The sequence below is a fragment of the Papio anubis genome, chromosome 6, assembly GCF_008728515.1.
Source record: "Papio anubis isolate 15944 chromosome 6, Panubis1.0, whole genome shotgun sequence".
Taxonomy (NCBI): domain Eukaryota; kingdom Metazoa; phylum Chordata; class Mammalia; order Primates; family Cercopithecidae; genus Papio; species Papio anubis.
In genome coordinates this window covers 28,436,275-28,455,234 of record NC_044981.1, presented here as the reverse complement: position 1 = coordinate 28,455,234, position 18,960 = coordinate 28,436,275, and the positions used below count along the sequence as shown (strand labels likewise).

At 42.0% G+C, this 18,960-nt stretch overlaps 1 non-coding gene across 1 annotated transcript; it reads left to right on the top strand.

Annotated features, from left to right (window-relative positions):
- The first annotated feature begins 5,780 nt into the window (after nucleotides 1-5,780).
- TRNAA-CGC lies at nucleotides 5,781-5,852 on the top strand. Its single transcript has one exon. It is a non-coding gene; the product is annotated as a tRNA-Ala (tRNA).
- The last annotated feature ends 13,108 nt before the right edge of the window (nucleotides 5,853-18,960 follow it).

Here is an 18,960-nt window from a genome sequence, read left to right as displayed (position 1 = left end):
CTGCCTCCTGGATTCAGATGATTCTCCTGCCTCAGCCTCCTGAGTAGCTGGGATTACAGGCGCCCACCACCACACCCAGCTAACTTTTGTATTTTTAGTAGAGACGGGGTTTCACCATGTTGGGCAGATGGTCTTGATCTCCTGACCTTGTGATCCTCCTGCCTTGGCCTCCCAAAGTGCTGGGATTACAGGCATGAACCACCGCGCCTGGCCGGCAATATCGAATGCTGGTGAGGATGTGGAGAAAAGGGAAATCCTTGTACACTGTTGATGGGAATGTAAATTAGCGCAACCACTATGGAGAACACTATGAAGGTTCTTTGAAAAACTAAAAATAGAACTACCACATGATCTGGCAATCCCACTGCTAGGTATATATCCAAAAGAAGGAAAATTAGCATATCAAAAACATCTCTGCACTTTAATGTTTATTGCAGCACTATTTACAATAGCACTTCCGCGTTTATTGCAGCACTACTTACAACCTAAGTGTCCATCAATGGATGAATGGAAAAAGAAAATGTGGTACATATGTATAATGAAATATTATTCAGCTATAAAAGAAGAATGAAATCCTGTCATTCGCAACAACATAGATGGAACTGGAGTACATTATGTTAAGTGAAATAAGCCAGGCACAGAAAGACAAATTTTGAACATTCTCACTCATAGGTGGGAGCTAAAAATTAAAACAATTGAACTCATGGAGATAGAGAGAAGGATGATGGTTAGCAGAAGCTGGGAAGGGTAGTAGGGAGGGGGCTCTAAGGTAGGGATGGTTAAATGGGTGCAAAAATATAGTTTGATAACACAGTAAGGTGACTGTAGTCAACAATAATTTATTGTATATTTTTAAATAATTAAAAGAGTGGAATTGGAATGTTCCTAACACAAATGATAAATGTTTGAGGTGATGGATACTCAAATTACCCTGAAATAATTATTATACATTGTATGCCTATATCAAAACAACACGTATACCACATGTATACACCTATTATATACCCATTAAAAAAAGAAATTTAAAAAAAGAATAATTTGTCCACCCAAAGTCAGGACAAACAGCAATAATATAGGAAAAAAAGCAGCATCGATATAGAAAAAATTACAACTTTTTTGTTAAAAAACTGCAAAATTACATTTATGTTCTGATGATATGATTTTCTTATCAAGAAATAAATAGATGCAACAAAACCTCATATTAAAAAGTTCACACAAAGGCTAAGTAGGAAATAAATGTATACCAATGTATTAGTTATCTGTTGCTACATAATAAATTACCCCGTCTTTTATGAGCCAGTCTCTGAAGTTGTACAACTCATCTGCCTCATTCTAATCAATCACTCATAAAAACAGTATTATACATTAAAACAACACTGATTATGAAGCAAGATTGGCCATCAACTGATAATAAAGCTGAGTAATGAATAGATGGGAATTCATTATAATATCCTTTTGGCTTTTTTTTTTTTTTTCTATTTGAGACAGAGTCTTGATCTCTCACAATCTCGGGTCACTGCAATCTCTGCCTCCTGAGTTCAAGCAATTCTCCTTCCTCAGCTCCCCTAGTAGCTGAAACCACAGGCGAGCACCACCACGCCTGGCTAATTTTTGTATTTTAGGTAGAGATGGTGTTTCGCCATGTTGGCCAGGCTGGTCTCGAACTCCTGACCTCAAGGGTTCTGCCCGCCTTGGCCTCCCAATGTGCTAGGAATACAGTCGTGAGCCACCGCACCCGGCCTTTTTGCTTCTTTATGTGTTAAAATAGTCTCCAATAAAGAGGAAAAGAAAAAGAAAAACTACACTGATTGTCTCACAAGAAGAAATGAACAATCCAAATAGGCCTATATCAATTAGAGAAATTGAATCGATAATCAATAACCGTCTAAAGCAGAAAGCATTAGGATCAGGTAGGTTCATTGGTGAACCCTAACAAATATGTTAGGAAGAAACCATACCAATTATTTCATTATGTAGTGAAAATAGAAGCAGAGAGAATAATTCCCAACTCATTCTATGAAGCCAGAATTATCCTAATACCGAAACCAGATGAAGACATTACAAAAGAAAGCTACAGTGCATATCTATCATGAACATAGAAGCAAAAATCCTCAACAAAATATTAGCAAACTGAATGCATAATATATAAAAGGAGGTCGGCTGGGGAGGCAGGGAGCTTATGGAACTCTGTACTTCTTTGGTTTGCTGTGAACCTTAAACTGTTCTTTTAAAAAAAGATTAGTTTAAAAAAAATCAACGAATACCAAGTTCATTTTCTGTGTTGTGTAACATTCCAATTTAATAAACTAAGGCAGCCCACCTGTTTTTATCATCTACTGAAGAGCCAGATTTTCTTCTCAAATTGTTCAGTGATAATAAGATCCTTGCCTCATGGGAGCACCCTGCAACATGAAGTTTCCGTGTCAGTGGTCATGTAGTTTTCATGCATAGTCTCTGCATCCTCATCATTTTTTTGTTTTGTTTCGTTTTTGAGCCCGGGTTTCACACAGTGGCCCAGGCAGGAATGCAGTGGCACGATCATGGCTCACTGCACCTCCTGGGCTCAAATGACCCTCCCACCTCAGCCTCCTTGGTAGCTGGGACCACAGGCATGTATCACCATGCCCCGCTAATTATTATTACCATTATTTTGTAGAGACGAGGCAGAGTCTCACTTTGTTACCCAGGCTGGTCTTGAACTCCTGGGCTCAAGCGATTCTTCTGCTTCATCCTCCTAGTGCTAGAATTACAGGCATGAGCCACCACACCTGGCCTCACCGCTATTTTAAAAGACAATATTGAAGCAGGTTTCTGTGTTTCAAGGAAGCCGCTGTGAAAGCAGAGGGAGCAAAAGAAACAAATTAGCTGGGCGAGGCGGCGGGCGCCTGTAGTCCCAGCTACTCGGGAGGCTGAGGCAGGAGAATGGCGTGAACCCGGGAGGCGGAGCTTGCAGTGAGCAGAGATCGCGCCACTGCACTCCAGCCTGGGCGACTAAGCGAGACTCTGTCTCAAAAAAAAAAAAAAAAAAAAAAGATCTTAATTATCTCCCAAGTAGCCAGGGCTGAGATTTGGACCTGGTTTATGACCCTGTTTTGTGGCAGCATTTTTGACAGTCTAAGCAGGGTCCTTAGCAGTAGCCAAGCAGTACTGGATCTCTCACATTTTTTATGAGGAGATGCAGCTTTATGGACTAGCCAATCCTAATCGTTATTTATTTATTTATTTATTTATTTATTTATTTATTTATTTTTTGAGACGGAATCTCGCTTTGTCGCCCAGGCTGGAGTGCAGTGGCGCGATCTCAGCTCACTGCAAACTCCGCCTCCCGGTTCACGCCATTCTCCTGCCTCAGCCTCCCGAGTAGCTGGGACTACAGGCGCCCGCTACCACGCCCGGCTGATTTTTTGTAATTTTAGTAGAGACGGGGTTTCAACGTGTTAGCCAGGCTGGTCTCGATCTCCTGACCTCGTGATCCGCCTGCCTCGGTCTCCCAAAGTGCTGGGATTACAGGCGTGAGCCATCGCGCCCAGCCGTTAATCCCTCTCACTAGCATACAATGGGTAACAGTTTCCTTTTGCCTTTTCCTCCTCGGTCAGTAGGCGGCAGGCAGAGGCTGCGGATGTAATAGCACATCTTGCATGCTTCCATGTCACTGTCCTGAGTTCATGAAGGTTTCATTCCTTTTTTCTTTTTTTTTTTTTTGAGTCTTTATTTTTTTAGAGCAGTTTTAGGTTCACCGAAAAACTGAGTGGAAGGTACAGAAATTTCCTATATATCCCTGCCCTCACACAGGCAGAGCCTCTTCCACCAACAGTGTTCTGCACCAAAGTGGTACATTTGTTATAACTGATAAGCCTGCATAGACAAACCATTATCACCCATAGTCCATAGCTCACTGTAGGGTTCCCTCTTGGTGTTGTGTAATTTATGGGTTTTGATAAATGTATGATGACATATATCCACCATTATAGTATTATACAGAGCATTTTCACTGCCCTAAAAATCCTGTGCTCTGCCTATTCACCCGTTACCCCTAACCCCTGGAAACCACTAAAGTTTTTACTTTCTCCATAGCTTTACCTTTTCCGGAATACCATATAGTTGGAATCACAGTACATTGGCTTTTCAGATTAGCTTATTTAACTTAGTAATATGCATTTAAGTTTCCTCCATGTTATGTTTCCTCCATGTCTTTTAATGGTGTGACAATTCATTGCTTTTTAGCACTGAATAACATCCCATTGCCTGAATATACCACAGTTTATTTATGCATTCACCTACTGAAGATGTCTCCGTTGTTTCCAAGTTTTGGCAATTATGAATGAAGCTGCTATAAACATCCATGTGCAGGGTTTTTGCATAGATGTGCTCTCAACTCCTCTGGATAGGTACCAAACAGTGTGATTGCTGGGTTGTATAATGAGAGTATGATTAGTTTTGTCAGAAACTGCCAAATTGTCTTCCAAAGCAGTTGTATCATTTTGCATTCCCACCAGCAATGAACGAGAGTCCCTGTTGCTCCACATCTTCATCAGCGTTTAGTGTTGCCACGGTTTTGAATTTTTGCCATTCTAAAAAGTGTGTAGTGGTATCATTGTTGTTTCAATTTGCATTTTCCTGATGATATATGATGTGGAAACTTTTCATATGTTTATTTGCCATCTGTGTATCTTCTTTGGTGAGTAGTCTGTTCAAATGTTTTGCCTACTTTTTAATCCAGTTGTTTGTACTTTTATTGTTATCCATTGAGTTCTTTGTATATTTTGGGTACCAGTCCTTTATCAGACATGTGTTTTGCAAATAGTTTCTCTGTGGCTTGTCTTCTCACTCTCTTTGAGAGTGTGTTTCACAGATCCAATTTTTAAATTTTTAATGAAGTATAACTTATCAATTACTTCTTCCATGGATCATGTCTTTGGTGTTGTCATTTTCCGTTTGAAGAGTCGCTGTTCTGTACTGTACAACATCTGAAGCAAGAGACAAAAACCTTCGTGCCCGCAGCTGCTGCAGTGGGGTCTCGGGGCAGAGAAGCGCTTTCAGAGGGTCGGGGCGTGGCGGCTGCCTCCGCGGGAGCGCCTGGCCAGGGCCTATCCCGCGTCCCGGGGAAGGCTGTTGCGTGCAGCTTCGTTCTTCCGCGCAGCAGCCTTGCGGAGACTCAGAACGAGGTACGGGGAAAGAGCTGACGGGTGGACCAAGAAAAGAGGGAAATAAGCAAACGCACCTTCTTAAATCTAGAATTCTTGGTAAAACCAGAGTTCCCAGATAAAGCTTCGGTGTCAGGTGAGCTAGATGGTATGTGTGGCCCGAGTCATTGCATGTGGGGACAAAGGTCAGGCAGGATTTTCACGTTTTCCTCTATTTGGACAGTTGCTTCTTCGAGCCGGGTCAAGCGCGTGGGGAGCCACAGCTCCCAAGGTACATTTAATCATTCAACGTACTCAGATGGAGGGAATTTGGGTTGCATTTTCCATGAGCCTTCGGCTAGCAGAAAATTTTTCAAAAGGTCTTGAACAATCCCTTAATTCTTTCCGCCTGGGATTCAATTGCGCCAAGAGGACTAATTGTGCTAAAGCTGTAGAAGTGTGCTCTGCTCTCTGTAACGATACAAGCTGGATGTTGCTAGTGCGTCCCGGAAGGAGGTTACTCGGGTGTAATCTGGGTTAGGCTTTAGGTGGAATTCATCCTCAGAGTTGGTCACTCCCTCGTCGAGCACGAGATAACATAAAATGCTTCGCGTTTTTAACAGGACAGGAATTCTCCCTTACAGCTGACTTGTGCCAGGGGATGTAGCTCAGTGGTAGAGCGCATGCTTCGCATGTATGAGGCCCCGGGTTCGATCCCCGGCATCTCCAAGGCGATTATTTACATTAGCTTTTGTTTAATTCAGCCTCTGGCATAGAATATAAGGGGAAAAAAAAAAGAAAAGAAAAGAAACGATTTTAGTCCTTTCACATGTTTGCCATTATCATTTCCTTTAAATCCATCAATTCCCTGTCTTTCTGTTTTCTTCTCTTCTATCTGGTTGACTAGCCACAGGCCATATTCCTGTTTCCTGGAAACTTCCAAGATGTTTTATTATGCGGTGAGTAGTACAAAGTCAGAGGGACAATTCAGAAATGTACTATTCTTATAAATGCATCCAGAAAGAGGGAATACAGCTGAATATTCAAGACTATTTTAAGATCCACTAAATGAGACCCTAATCCATTCCCAGTCTCCAGTGAAAAACAATCAGTAAAATGTAATATGTCTCCGTATCATACTTTTTTTGGGAGGTGGGGAAAGTGGAGTAAGATGGAGAAGAGGAAAGTAGCATGCTTTTTTTTTAGTTTTAGTATTCAGGTGGGAGTTGCTTTCAACTTAAGGTCCACTCTAGCACCTTAAGATAATGTAGATCTTGTCCTATAGTTACTAACCTGGTAACCATTTTCTCACTGCAGCTTTTCAAGGTTTTTGTGTGGGAGACCTGGTCATAAAACATTTGGGACATCTGAGAAAGTAGTAAAGGTTAGAAATAGCCTGTGGAAATGGAAGGCCGAGTTGGTTAGAAACTCACAACAGGTGGAACGCCGTGGCTCATGCCTGTAATCCCAGCTACTCGGGAGACTGAGGAAGTAGAATCGCTTGAACCTGGTAGGGAAAGGTTGAAGTGAGCCAAAATCGCACCACTGCACTCCAGCCTGGGCAAAAAAGAAAATCATAACAGATTTCCTGACAACACTGAGAACCCCGCTGAGGTTGCATTCTGGGCAACTGTAAGTAAATGAGTTTTTAGGTTTATGTTATTTCTGCATTGCACTTATGTTCATTCCTTGATTCATTTGAGTGCTTTGGAATATTGATAGTAAATTTGTGCTATTGCTTCAGTTCACATTTAAAGATACACCAAAAATACCAATGTGTATTTCTGTGCCATTGTTAAGAGGAAATAATTAAACATGATAAACAAGAGAGGATCACAATAATAGTGAAATATTACAATGAAACATTATAAGAGGAAATAATGAAACATTATAAACAAGAGAGGACACAATAATAGTGAAAGATTACAATGAAACATTGTAACAGGAATTAATAAAACATTATAAATGCAAGGATCACAATAATAAGGAAACATTACAAAAAAATTAGCCGGGCATGGTGGCGGGCACCTGTAGTCCCAGCTACTTGGGAGGCTGAGGCAGGAGAATCATTTGAATCTGGGAGGTGGAGGATTACAATCAGACTTGAATTTTACCAAGTTAATTCCATAAATAACGTGGAAAATGGATTGGGAATGGTGGTGAAAAAGATGAAAAAAAGACTAGTTCAGATATTACTGGAAGAGTCCAGATGAATTTTGGTGGGGACTTTCACTGAGAAATAAATTTCAGAACGTGAAGACCTGTCCTATGACCATTCTTTAGGAAACAGAATAAGAGTAATCAGAGGCTGGAACTTTCCCAGGGGCCTGAACTGTAGTTACTGCTGACTTTTTCCAAGAGATTGATATCCAGCAAGATCTACATCAAGGATGAAGCTACCTGTCTCAATCTCTTAATTTCTCAATTAACCTCATTCCCACTCAGTTTTCTACTTCCAATGGGATCTTTTGGGCTGTGGGGAATATTTAATTTACTTGGAAAACATTTGATTCGCTAAACTTACTGTCTCATATTCCTGCTATCCCAGTTACCACTCTGGATATATGTCCCTCTAATTCTCCACCTATACCTTCATCTCCATAACCCTCTGTTCTTCTGTTTCAATGATGTAGACTTGCAATTTGTCTCTTTGCATATTTCAACTCCACTCTTTGTATCTCACATTTCCATGTTAACAACCACAATCCTTAACTACTCATCCAAATGTTCCTGCATTAACTTAAACCTAGATCTCCCTAATGCATTGCTATTTAAATTAGAAACTACACATTCTCCAACCTCAGAATCGGGAAATAGGTTAGTTCCTTCTGAGGCCACATTCCAGTTTCCAAATCATTGCATTTCGTTTTATTTTATTTATTTATTTATTTATTTATTTATTTAATTTTTTATTTTTTGAGACGGAGTCTCGCTCTGTAGGCCAGGCTGGAGTGCAGTGGCTGGATCTCAGCTCGCTGCAAGCTCCGCCTCCCGGGTTCAAGCCATTCTCCTGCCTCAGCCTCCCGAGTAGCTGGGGCTACAGGCGCCCGCCACCTCGCCCGGCTAGTTTTTTGTATTTTTAGTAGAGACGGGGTTTCACCATGTTAGCCAGGATTGTCTCGATCTCCTGACCTCGTAATCCGCCCATCTCGGCCTCCCAAAGTGCTAGGATTACAGGCTTGAGCCACCGCGCCCGGCCTTTATTTATATTTTGAGACAGAGTTTCACTCTGTTGCCAGGCTAGAGTGCAACATCCAGCTCACTGCAACCTCCGCCTCCCAGGTTCAAGCGATTCTCCTGCTTCAGCCTCCCAAGTAGCTGGGACTACAGGTGCCCGCCACCATGCCTGGGTAATTTTTTTGTATTTTTAGTACAGATGGGGTTTCACCACATTGGCAAGGCTGTTCTCAAACTCCTGACCTTGTGATCCGTCTGCCTCGGCCGTCCAAAGTGCTGGGATTACAGGAGTGAGCCACCGCGCCCGGACTTCTATCTGCATTTTAAAAACCCTGTTCTGGGTTGGGCACAGTGGCTCATGCCTAGCACTTTGAAAGACCGAGGCGGGCAGATCGTTTGAGCCCAGGAATTTCAGACTTGCCTGGGCAACAACATAGTGAAACCCTGTCTCTACAAGAAACATACAAAAATTAGCCAGATGTGGTGGCATGTGCCTATAATTCCAGCTACTTGGAAGGCCCAAGTGGGAAGATGGCCTGAGCCTGGGGAGGTGAAGGCTGCAATGAGCTGTGATTACACCACTGCATTCCAGCCTAGGCAACAGAGTGAGACCCTGTCTCAAAATAAAAACAAAAACAAAAAATCCTATTCTGGCCACCTGCAGTGTGGTTCATGCCTATAATCCCAATGCTTTGGGAGGCCGAGGAGGAGGGTTGCTTGGAGCCAGGAGTTCAAGTCTAGTCTGGGCAGTATAGGTAGACTTCATTTCTAAAAAAAAAAAATTAGAACAACCACTTTCCCTTAAGAAAAACCCTGTTTCTGGGAGGCTTTGCTTTATGAAACACAATCTCGGCCGGTGCGGTGGCTCACACTTGTAATCCCAGCACTTTGGGAGGACAAGGTGGGCGGATCATCTGAGGTCAGGAGTTCGAGACCAGCCTGACCAACATAAAGAACTCCTATCTCTACTAAAAATACAAAATTAGCTGGGCATGGTGGTGCATGCCTGTAATCCCAGCTACTCCAGAGGCTGAGGCGGGAGAATCGCTTGAATCTGGGAGGTGGAGGCTGAGGTGAGCCGAGCTTGCACCGTTGCACTCTAGCCTGGGCAACAAAAGCAAAACTTCATCCAAAACAAACAAACAAACAAACAAACAAAAAAAACAAAAAAACACAATCTCACATTTCTCAGCAAGAAAACTCTTCCTAATTTAATGAAGACCTGGTGCCTGGTTTCTTCCACTCACCCTTGGTGACTTCAGGGTCCATGTGGACAGATCATCCAGCACCCCAGCTTCTCATTCCTTTCTTCTCTCTTTTCCCAGTAATCTTTATTTCCACTCTAGTCACTTGCACAGATGGCCATGCTCTGGACATTGTCATGTATCGGTATTATGCCAAAAGAATAAATCCATCAATATTATGCCAAAATAATATAATCCATTATAGAGTAGTTTATAAGAGCACAGACTCTGGAATGAGAATACTCATGTTTAAATCTCAGCTTTTCTACTACTGTGAGATATAAGGCAGACCATTTAATTGATTTAAACTTCAGTTTTATCATCTGTAAAATGGGGAGAAAATGATGCCAACTCACAGGACTTTGTGAAGCGAGACTTCATCTCAAAACAAACAAACAAACAAACAAACAAAACACAAAAACATAAAAAAGAATAAATTAAGTTAAAACTTATAGAAGGACTTGTGACAACATCTTAGAACAATATACATGCTCAACAAATGTTAGCTGCTATTATTATTAATATTACTACTATCTGCATTATTTCCCTGTAACTGCCCCAAATATAATGACTTAAAACAACACAAATTGACTATCTTACATTTCTGGAGTTCAGAAGTCTGAAATGGGTTTCATTGGGCTAGTATAAGGGTGTCAACAGGGCTATATTTCTTTTTTTCTTTTTTTTTTTTTTTTTGAGACGGAGTCTTGCTCGGTAGCCCGGGCTGGAGTGCAGTGGCCGGATCTCAGCTCACTGCAAGCTCCGCCTCCCGGGTTCACGCCATTCTCCTGCCTCAGCCTCCCGAGTAGCTGGGACTACAGGCGCCCGCCACCTCGCCCGGCTAGTTTTTTGTATTTTTAGTAGAGACGGGGTTTCACGGTGTTAGCCAGGATGGTCTCGATCTCCTGACCTCGTGATCCGCCCGTCTCGGCCTCCCAAAGTGCTGGGATTACAGGCTTGAGCCACCGCGCCCGGCCAACAGGGCTATATTTCCTGTGGAGTCTCTAGGGAAGAATTAGTTCCCTTGTCTTTTCTAGCTTTAGAGTCTGCCTGGATTGCTTGGATCATGGCTCCTTCCTCCATCTTCAAACTTCCAATCTCTGACTCTGACCCTCATGCCTCCCTCTTTCACTCATAAGGACCATTGTGATTACATTGTGCCTATCCAAATAATCCAGAATAAATGCTCCATCTCAAGGCCCTTAAATTAATCAACCTGCAACGTCCCCTTTGTCATGTAAGGTATCATGTTCACAAGTTTAGGAATTAGGACATGGACATCTTTGTGGAGGGTGGGAGGGCATTAGTCTGCCTACCATAGTATCCCTAATCTACTCTCTTTTCTGGCAACCTCATCCAGTTACTTTCTCAACTTCCGTTTATCTACTGAAATGCAACTTCAATTTCCTTAACATTTTTTTTCTCTCTATGGATCCTTATGTTCCTACCTTTTCTTCCTTCCATATCCAGCTTAGATTCCTTGTTCTTTCCCTTCAGCCACATTTCAGCAATGTGCTCACACTCCTTTGTTTCATAGTGAACATCCTCCCTCAGAGTTCCAACTGTAGATGATTCCATATGGCTCTTATTCACTCCACACAGACTGTTGGGTGCTCTTAGAGAATATCACACCACGGTGAAGATTAGTGCCACTCTAAATAAGGAGTAGGCCTTCCAGTCCAGGACGCCTATGCCCACAACCTCCCCTGCCTTCCCACCCACCACAAGGCCTGGAATGCTCATGCTGCTGTTACTCCTACCCCACCTATTTGAAATAAAAGCAGAGGCCAGGTGACTGCTGCACACTCTTCTAGGGGTGGGTCCAAGGGGCAGTTCTGTACTCACCATCTCCTCCTGCATAGGAATTCAACTTGGTATCATCTTCAGAGAGGAGAGAAAGAGCAAGATTAGTGAAACAATTATGGCCTTTGTTACTTTGGGTCCAGATAGGACTTTTGGAAAGTTCAGTCCAACCCTTCATTTTAGAGGCCAGGAAACTTAAGTACAGAGAAGAGAGGTGACTTACTTGTTGCCTTCGATGCTACCCCACTCACTTGCATTTCCCTAATAGGATTCATAGTAGCTACTTCAAAAAGGCTTCACTTCCTCAAGATATTTAATCCTGCTTTCTATACCTTCAGCTGATGACTTTGCCTCCAACTTCAAACTTAAAAATGCCATCAAATGAAAACCATCTTAACTTCCTTCATTAACTTATAAATGTACCTATATTTGTATACATCCTTTTTTTTCATTTCTGTCTGCTAAAATAGAATAAATATCCCTTGTATCAGTGCTACCCAAGCTTTAATGTTTATACAGCATCACCTGTGAATTTTATTAAGATGAAAATTCCATATGTCTGGGGTAACCCCTGAGGTTCTACATTTAATTAATTAATTAATTAATTCATTCATTCATTTAGAGATGGAGCCTTGCTCTGTCACCCAGGCTGGAGTGCAGTGGCACAATCTTGGCTCACTGCAACCTCTGCTCCCCAGGTTCAAGCGATTCTCCTGCCTCAGCCTCTCGAATAGCTGGGATTACAGGCGCGTGCCACCATGACCAGCTAATTTTTGTGTTTTTAGCAGAGACAGGGTTTCAGCATCTTGGCCAGGCTGGTCTTGAACTCCTGACCTTGTGATCCACACGTCTCAGCCTCCCAAAGTGCTGGGATTACAGGTGTGAGCCACCGCACCCAGCTGAGATTCTACATTTATAACTAGCTCTCAACTTATGCTGATGCTGCTGGTCTCTATGCTATACTTTTAGTGGTGAGAGCTTAAAGTGTCCACAGCTAGTTCTTAAAAGGTCCTCAGGCCATCTTGTCCTGCATTCACAGGGAATTTGTGCTGTCAATTATTCCTGCTGTCTCTATCTTCACCCTGTCCTCTGCTGGTTTCTTTTTATTACTATTTAAAATAGTTCAAGTCTCTTCATATTAAAAATCTCCCCTGGCTCCACGTTCTTCTGCAACCACCACAATTTCTCTTTCCTTCCAATTCCAGTCACATTTCTTGAAATGGATATTTTTACTCTGTGTCTCCATTCCTCATCTTACTCTCATTTCTCAATTTTCTGAATATAAATTTGATTCTTAGACTTGCAGTGAAATGACTCTTATCAGAGTCACCAATGATTCCCATGTCTCTAAATCTAATGAACTTACTAGCCCTCACTTTGCTAAACTCATTTTATCATTTGACACAAATGATTCTTGCTTTGAAAGAGCATTGTCTGGCCGGGCGCGGTGGCTCAAGCCTGTAATCCCAGCACTTTGGGAGGCCGAGACGGGCGGATCACGAGGTCAGGAGATCGAGACCATCCTCGTTAACACGGTGAAACCCCGTCTCTACTAAAAAATACAAAAAACTAGCCGGGCGAGGTGGCGGGCGCCTGTAGTCCCAGCTACTCGGGAGGCTGAGGCAGGAGAATGGCGTGAACCCGGGAGGCGGAGCTTGCAGTGAGCTGAGATCCGGCCACTGCACTCCAGCCTGGGTGACAGAGCGAGACTCCGTCTCAAAAAAAAAAAAAAAGAAAGAGCATTGTCTTTCCAATACAATATATTGCTTTGATTTCATGTAAGTTATTTGTAAAACTTCTGTTGTTGTTGTCAAATGTGAGTAGTGTTTAGAGTTCAAATGTAGGCATACTTTCTTCATGCTCTACACGTTCTTTCTAAGCATTCTTACATATTATACTTGCTCTGCATATCCTCTGTACGCTGCTATTTCTTAAATATATATATCTTTAGTCTCTACCACCCTCATAAGTGTTAAGTCCATATAACCTACAGCACATCGCCACTGTATTATTCCACAGGCACCTTGCTGCCTTCCTCCCACACATATCTAATTAACCACTAAGGATGCTCAATGCTACCCTTTACTATCTCTCAAAACCATACACTACTTTCCCACTCATTTAATCTAGTTTGCATCTCCAGAAATCCTTCTAACTTATTGTACACATTCATAAGTCAATTTCCCTTCTGTCCTTGTGATGGCCTTTTCCGGTAAGGACCTCAATCCTGGTTAAAACTAATGATGCGGGCTGGGTGCGGTAGCTCACGCCTGTAATCCCAGCACTTTGGGAGGCCGAGGCTGGCGAATCACGGGGTCAGGGAATCGAGACCATCCTGGTTAACACGGTGAAACCCCGTCTGTACTAAAAATACAAAAAATTATTCGGACGTGGTGGCACATGCCTGTAATCCCAGCTACTCGGGAGGCTGAGGCAGGAGAATCGCTTGAATCTGGGAGGTGGAGGTTGCAGTAAGCCGAGATGGCTCCACTCTGGTCTGGGCGACAGAGCGGGACTCCGTCTCAAACAACAACAACAATAACAACAACAACAATAACAACAACAACAACCCCAAAACGAATGACACGCCTAGTCCATGAGTGCATGAGAAGCTCTCCTCTTCGGCCTCTGCAGATCTCATAGCCTTCAGTTAACACAGGTTAAGAGTTTAGCAACTAAGTAGAGAGGAGTGCTTATTTACCAAGATAAGAAAGAGTGAAGGGAAGCAGTTTGGAGGTAAAGAAAAAACAAGGCTTTAGTTTTGAACATGTTGAGTTAGAGATGCTGATTAGATATTCATGTGGAGATGTCAAGCAGGCATGAGATCTGTGGAGGCCAAAGGGACAGCTTTTATTTTCTGAGAAACAATGTAGAGACTGGGAAAATTCAGTCTTCCCAGTGTTTATTCTCAATCAGGTTCACTCAAGCAAATGAGGGATTCAAACTTGCTTAGTTCCAATTGGTTGATACAGCTGAGCTCTGATTGGACAAGGCAGCTGAGCCCTGATTCGGTGACTTTTAAGCCCAAAACTACAAGTCTTGTTGATTGGATGTTTCTAGGTGGTTGACTGCGGATTTCTTGCTAGTTTATCTTGGCCCTGGTTATGAGAACTACTCTGGTCCAGGGTTGCAAAGCAGAATGTTTGTCACGGGTCGTGTTTTCTGAGAACCCAGAGTGTAATGACTGTTCCCTCACCTGGACCATGGCCTCTGGACCCTGTTAAATTTCGAGCTGTCTGCATTAGCCACAGGGAGTGCGGGTATCCTCTAGAATGAGGCCACTTCACAGCTGAGTGTTATCTTTTCTCTGCTGTCCAACAGAACATCACATCTATTTTATGTCAAAAGTGTATCTGGAATCCACCCACACCTCTCTTCCACTTTAAACTACCTAAGCCAAAAATATTCACTCAATAAATGTTGACTAAGCACTATGTAGTTGCCGGTACTCGTCTAGAAACTGTAGATACAATAGTGAACAAAGATAGACAAATTCCCTCCACTCAATGAGCTTACATTCTGGCTCAAAAAATTTCCCAGGCATGGTCGTGGGCGCCTGTAATCCCAGCTACTCAGGAGGCTGATGCAGGAGAATTGCTTGAACCCAGGAGGTGGAGGTTGCAGTGAGCCGAGATTCCGCCATTGCACTTCAGCCTGGGCAAGAAGAACAAAACTCAGTCTCAAAAAAAAAATAAATAAATAAATAAAGAAAAAGAAAAAAATTAGCCAGGCATGGTGGCATGGGCCTGTAATCCCAGCTACTTGGGAGACTGAGGCAGGAGAATCGCTTGAACCTGGGAGGCAGAGGTTGCAGTCAGCTGAGATCTGAACTTCAGCCCGGGCAACAGAGAGAGAGACTCTGTCTCACAATTAATAATAATAATAATAAATTTAAATATACATATATTACATATCATTTCCTACCTCAAATTCTGTTTCAATTAGCATATGTTTGCTTCCATTAACAGAAAACCTGACCATCAGTCATTTAAATGAGAACGGTTTATTAGTACCACATAGCAAGAGGTCAGAAGGAAGGGTTGACAAAGTACCTTAACAACATCATCAAGGACCCAGACTTCTCGAATCTTTCTGTTAGAGGAACCCCTGCTTACTAGGCCTCTGGTTTAATAAAACATGACCAGAATGAAATAGCGAGACACTTACAAGTTATCTATACGGTTAATACTCATGATCTGAAAATAGTCACATTCTAATCTGACCACCAATTGTAATTGCAGAATATTTATGGTCATACAGAACACCTCCCACCAAGCCTGCAGAATGTCGAGATGTCCTAAAAGTGTATCCCACTTTACTGAAAGATAATGTTAATGAGCAGGCTTAATGAGTTGAAGGATTAATGGTCATTGATAGAAACAGTAGCCCCTAACTTTGGTGAGAACATCTACATATTACAAGTTTAATTATAACTCCTCATAGTTTTTTGTGTTTTCTTTTTTCTTTCTTTTCTTTTTTTTTTTTTTTGAGAAGGAGTCTCACTTTGTCGCCCAGGCTGGAGTGCAGTGGTACGATCTCGGTTCACTGCAACCTCCGCCTCCTAGGTTCAAGCAATTCTCCTGTCTCAGCCTCCTGAGTAGCTGGGATACAGGTGCACACCACCAAGCCTGGCTAATTTTTGTATTTTTAGTAGAGACAGGGTTTTGCCATATTGGTCAGGCTGGTCTCGAACTCCTGACCTCAGGTGATCTGCCTGCCTCGGCCTCCCAAAGTGTTAGGATTACAGGCATGAGCCACCACGCCCGGCCCCTCATAGTTTCTTATAAGTGAAGAAACTAACAAAGGATAGTATGTTCCTCCTCCTGCTTTCTGACACCCTACTCTGTAATGGAATAGTTTCTAATAAACTTGCCTCTTTCACTGTGCTCCATGACTCATCTTGAAGTCATTCCTGGGTGAGATCCAAGAACCCTCTCTTGGGATCTGGATCAGGACCCTCTTATTCCAGCGACATTTTCATTCTGTCATCCTTAAGTGTCAAGAGTGTCTCTTTCATGATCACAGCAGCTCCAAACACTGTGTTTTGTCTTCAAAGTAGTGTTTCTGAAGCAAGAAAGTAAAGGCAAAAGCAAAGAACATTCTCCCTTAGCACATTTGTCCTCTAACAAGATAAATACTTGTCCCAGAAACCTCTCAGGAAGGCTGTACTTACATTGCATCAGCCACAACAGTGTCTCATACTCATTTCTAAATCAATTGCTATAAAAAAGAAATAGATGACAATGACTGAATAAGCGTTTCTCAGGACAGTTCCACTTGGACATTTTTAGAGGGGTTGGTTTTCACAGAGACTAGTGGCTGCTACAGGCATCTAATTTAAAGGGGTAAGAGTATCTTACAAATAAACGCAGCAATTCCTCATAACAGAAAAATTGCTGTACATTCTGCAAGACTTTTATATGGTTTCTTGAAAATTCATGTAGGTAAGAAAACAAACAAACAACTAACCTGTTTATAGTTTCCGAACCTTTGTTTTCTGTATAAATACAAAGTTCTTTATTTCTGAACAATTGCTTTGTTCAAAAAAATTGTTTTCAAAATTGTTTTCAAAAAATTTTGTTCAAAAAAAAAAAATTTACCATATTAACAAATCAGTTTGTCAAGGCAAGCATGGCTCTTGGCTTTAAACATCCAACACTACATACCTGTGCCTTCATTACTGTTTTATTCAAACTAATTCTTTTGAGAGGTACAAGAACTTGACTGTATCGTGTTTTCTAAAATAGTCATTTATTTATTTTGCTGAGAGTATTAAAAAGATTGTCATTCCTAATCATTTCCATAAGGAAATATATGTTGTCTTCTTACCTGTTTTGAATTACTATCCTTTTATTTCTCATATGTATACCAGTTAAGGAGTCTTATGAATTTGAAAGGAAAATTGTATCTGTGTCTAGTTTAAATTAACTATCACTTTTATTTCAGGATATTAAAGAATGTGCTGCAAAAAACTTGTAAAGAGAGAGGATTGGTTCTGTTAAGGTTAAGAACCATGCCTTAATTACACTATGATTCATCCCCTGTGATAAGGCACATCGCCCTCTGAAAACAATTAAATTTTTACAAGATAAGGAAGAAGGACTGAATGTTAGGTAAACAATCAAAGTAGCACCCTCCATTTCACTACTTTTAGCATAAAATTCCACCTCTTATTTGCCTTTACAAAGTTCTACAAAGTCTAGCCTCTAGAGTCATTTATCAAACTTCAATCACACTTTCCTTTTTTATCATTTTTGAACCAGCTAAGTTAGTTTCTACCAGAGAACTTGTTACCTTATCTCTTCTTTCTCCATGGAATGTTCCATTTCCTTATCTTTATATGATTGACTCCTTATTGTTGAGATATTATTTCAATCTACTCCTAGTGGCATCCCTCCCTCCCTTGCCCTTCCAGTTCAGGGGAACTTTCTTTTCAGTAGCTAAGACTGTTTTCCTGACATGATGGCACAATATGAACCTATTGATACATATGTGACATGATGTGATATATATTTTTCAAAGATAATTCTGGCACCAAAGTCTTGGTGGCAGCTTTTACGACAAGACAAGAATGCCTACACCATGGAATGAATACACCTCAAAATATATCCACCAGAAATTCCCTTCTTGATTCTTGAAACAACTCACATCATCAGTATTCTCAGTGCACTCTAAGGTCCTGCTTTTTGCTCTCCCAGATAGGGAATTATGGCTATCCCATACAATTATTTAAAGTGATTGTGCTAAAGGGAGGCCATCCTTCCTCTCTTACCAAAGAGTAGTCAACCATCTATTAAAAAGAAACAATGATTTAAACTTATATTTCCCAAATCAGTGCAGTGCATGGATTCCTTTTTAAGAAATTGTTAAGGTCTTGCTTTTAGGATTTGTTACATCATGCCGATAGTTAACAAATGTTGTATCTTGAGTCTGGAGGCAGCTTGGAGGTATAATTCTGTCCTCGGTTTCCCTTTTCTTTCAAGTCAGCTGATTGGGTGAGGCTTATCCCCACAATGGAGGGTAATCTGCTATACTCAGTCTACTTTCTTTCTTGAAACAAAGTCTCACTCTGTTGCCCAGGCTGGGACATGATGATGCAATCTCAGCTCACTGCAACCTCCGCCTCCTGGGTTCAAGTGATTTTTGTACCTCAGCGTACTGAATAGCTGGAATTACAGGCATGTGCCACCACACCTAGCTAATTTTTGTATTTTTAGTAGAGACAGATTTCACAATGTTGGCTAAGCGTCTTATCCTCAGGTGATACCCCTGCTTCTGCCTCCCAAAGTTGTGGGATTACAGGCCTGAGCCGTAGTGCCCAGCCTACGCAAATTGCAGTGGCGCGATCTCGGCTCACTGCAAGCTCCTCCTCCCGGGTTCACGCCATTCTCCTGCCTCAGCCTCCCGAGTTGCTGGGACTACAGGTGCCCGCCACCAGGCCCGGCTAATTTTTTGTATTTTTAGTAAAGATGGGATTTCACTATGTTAGCCAGGATGGTCTCGATTTACTGACCTCATGATCCACCCGCCTCGGCCTCCCAAAGTGCTGGGATTGCAGGCATGAGCCGTTGCGCCCGGCCGATTTAAATCTTAATCGCATCTAACAAACACCT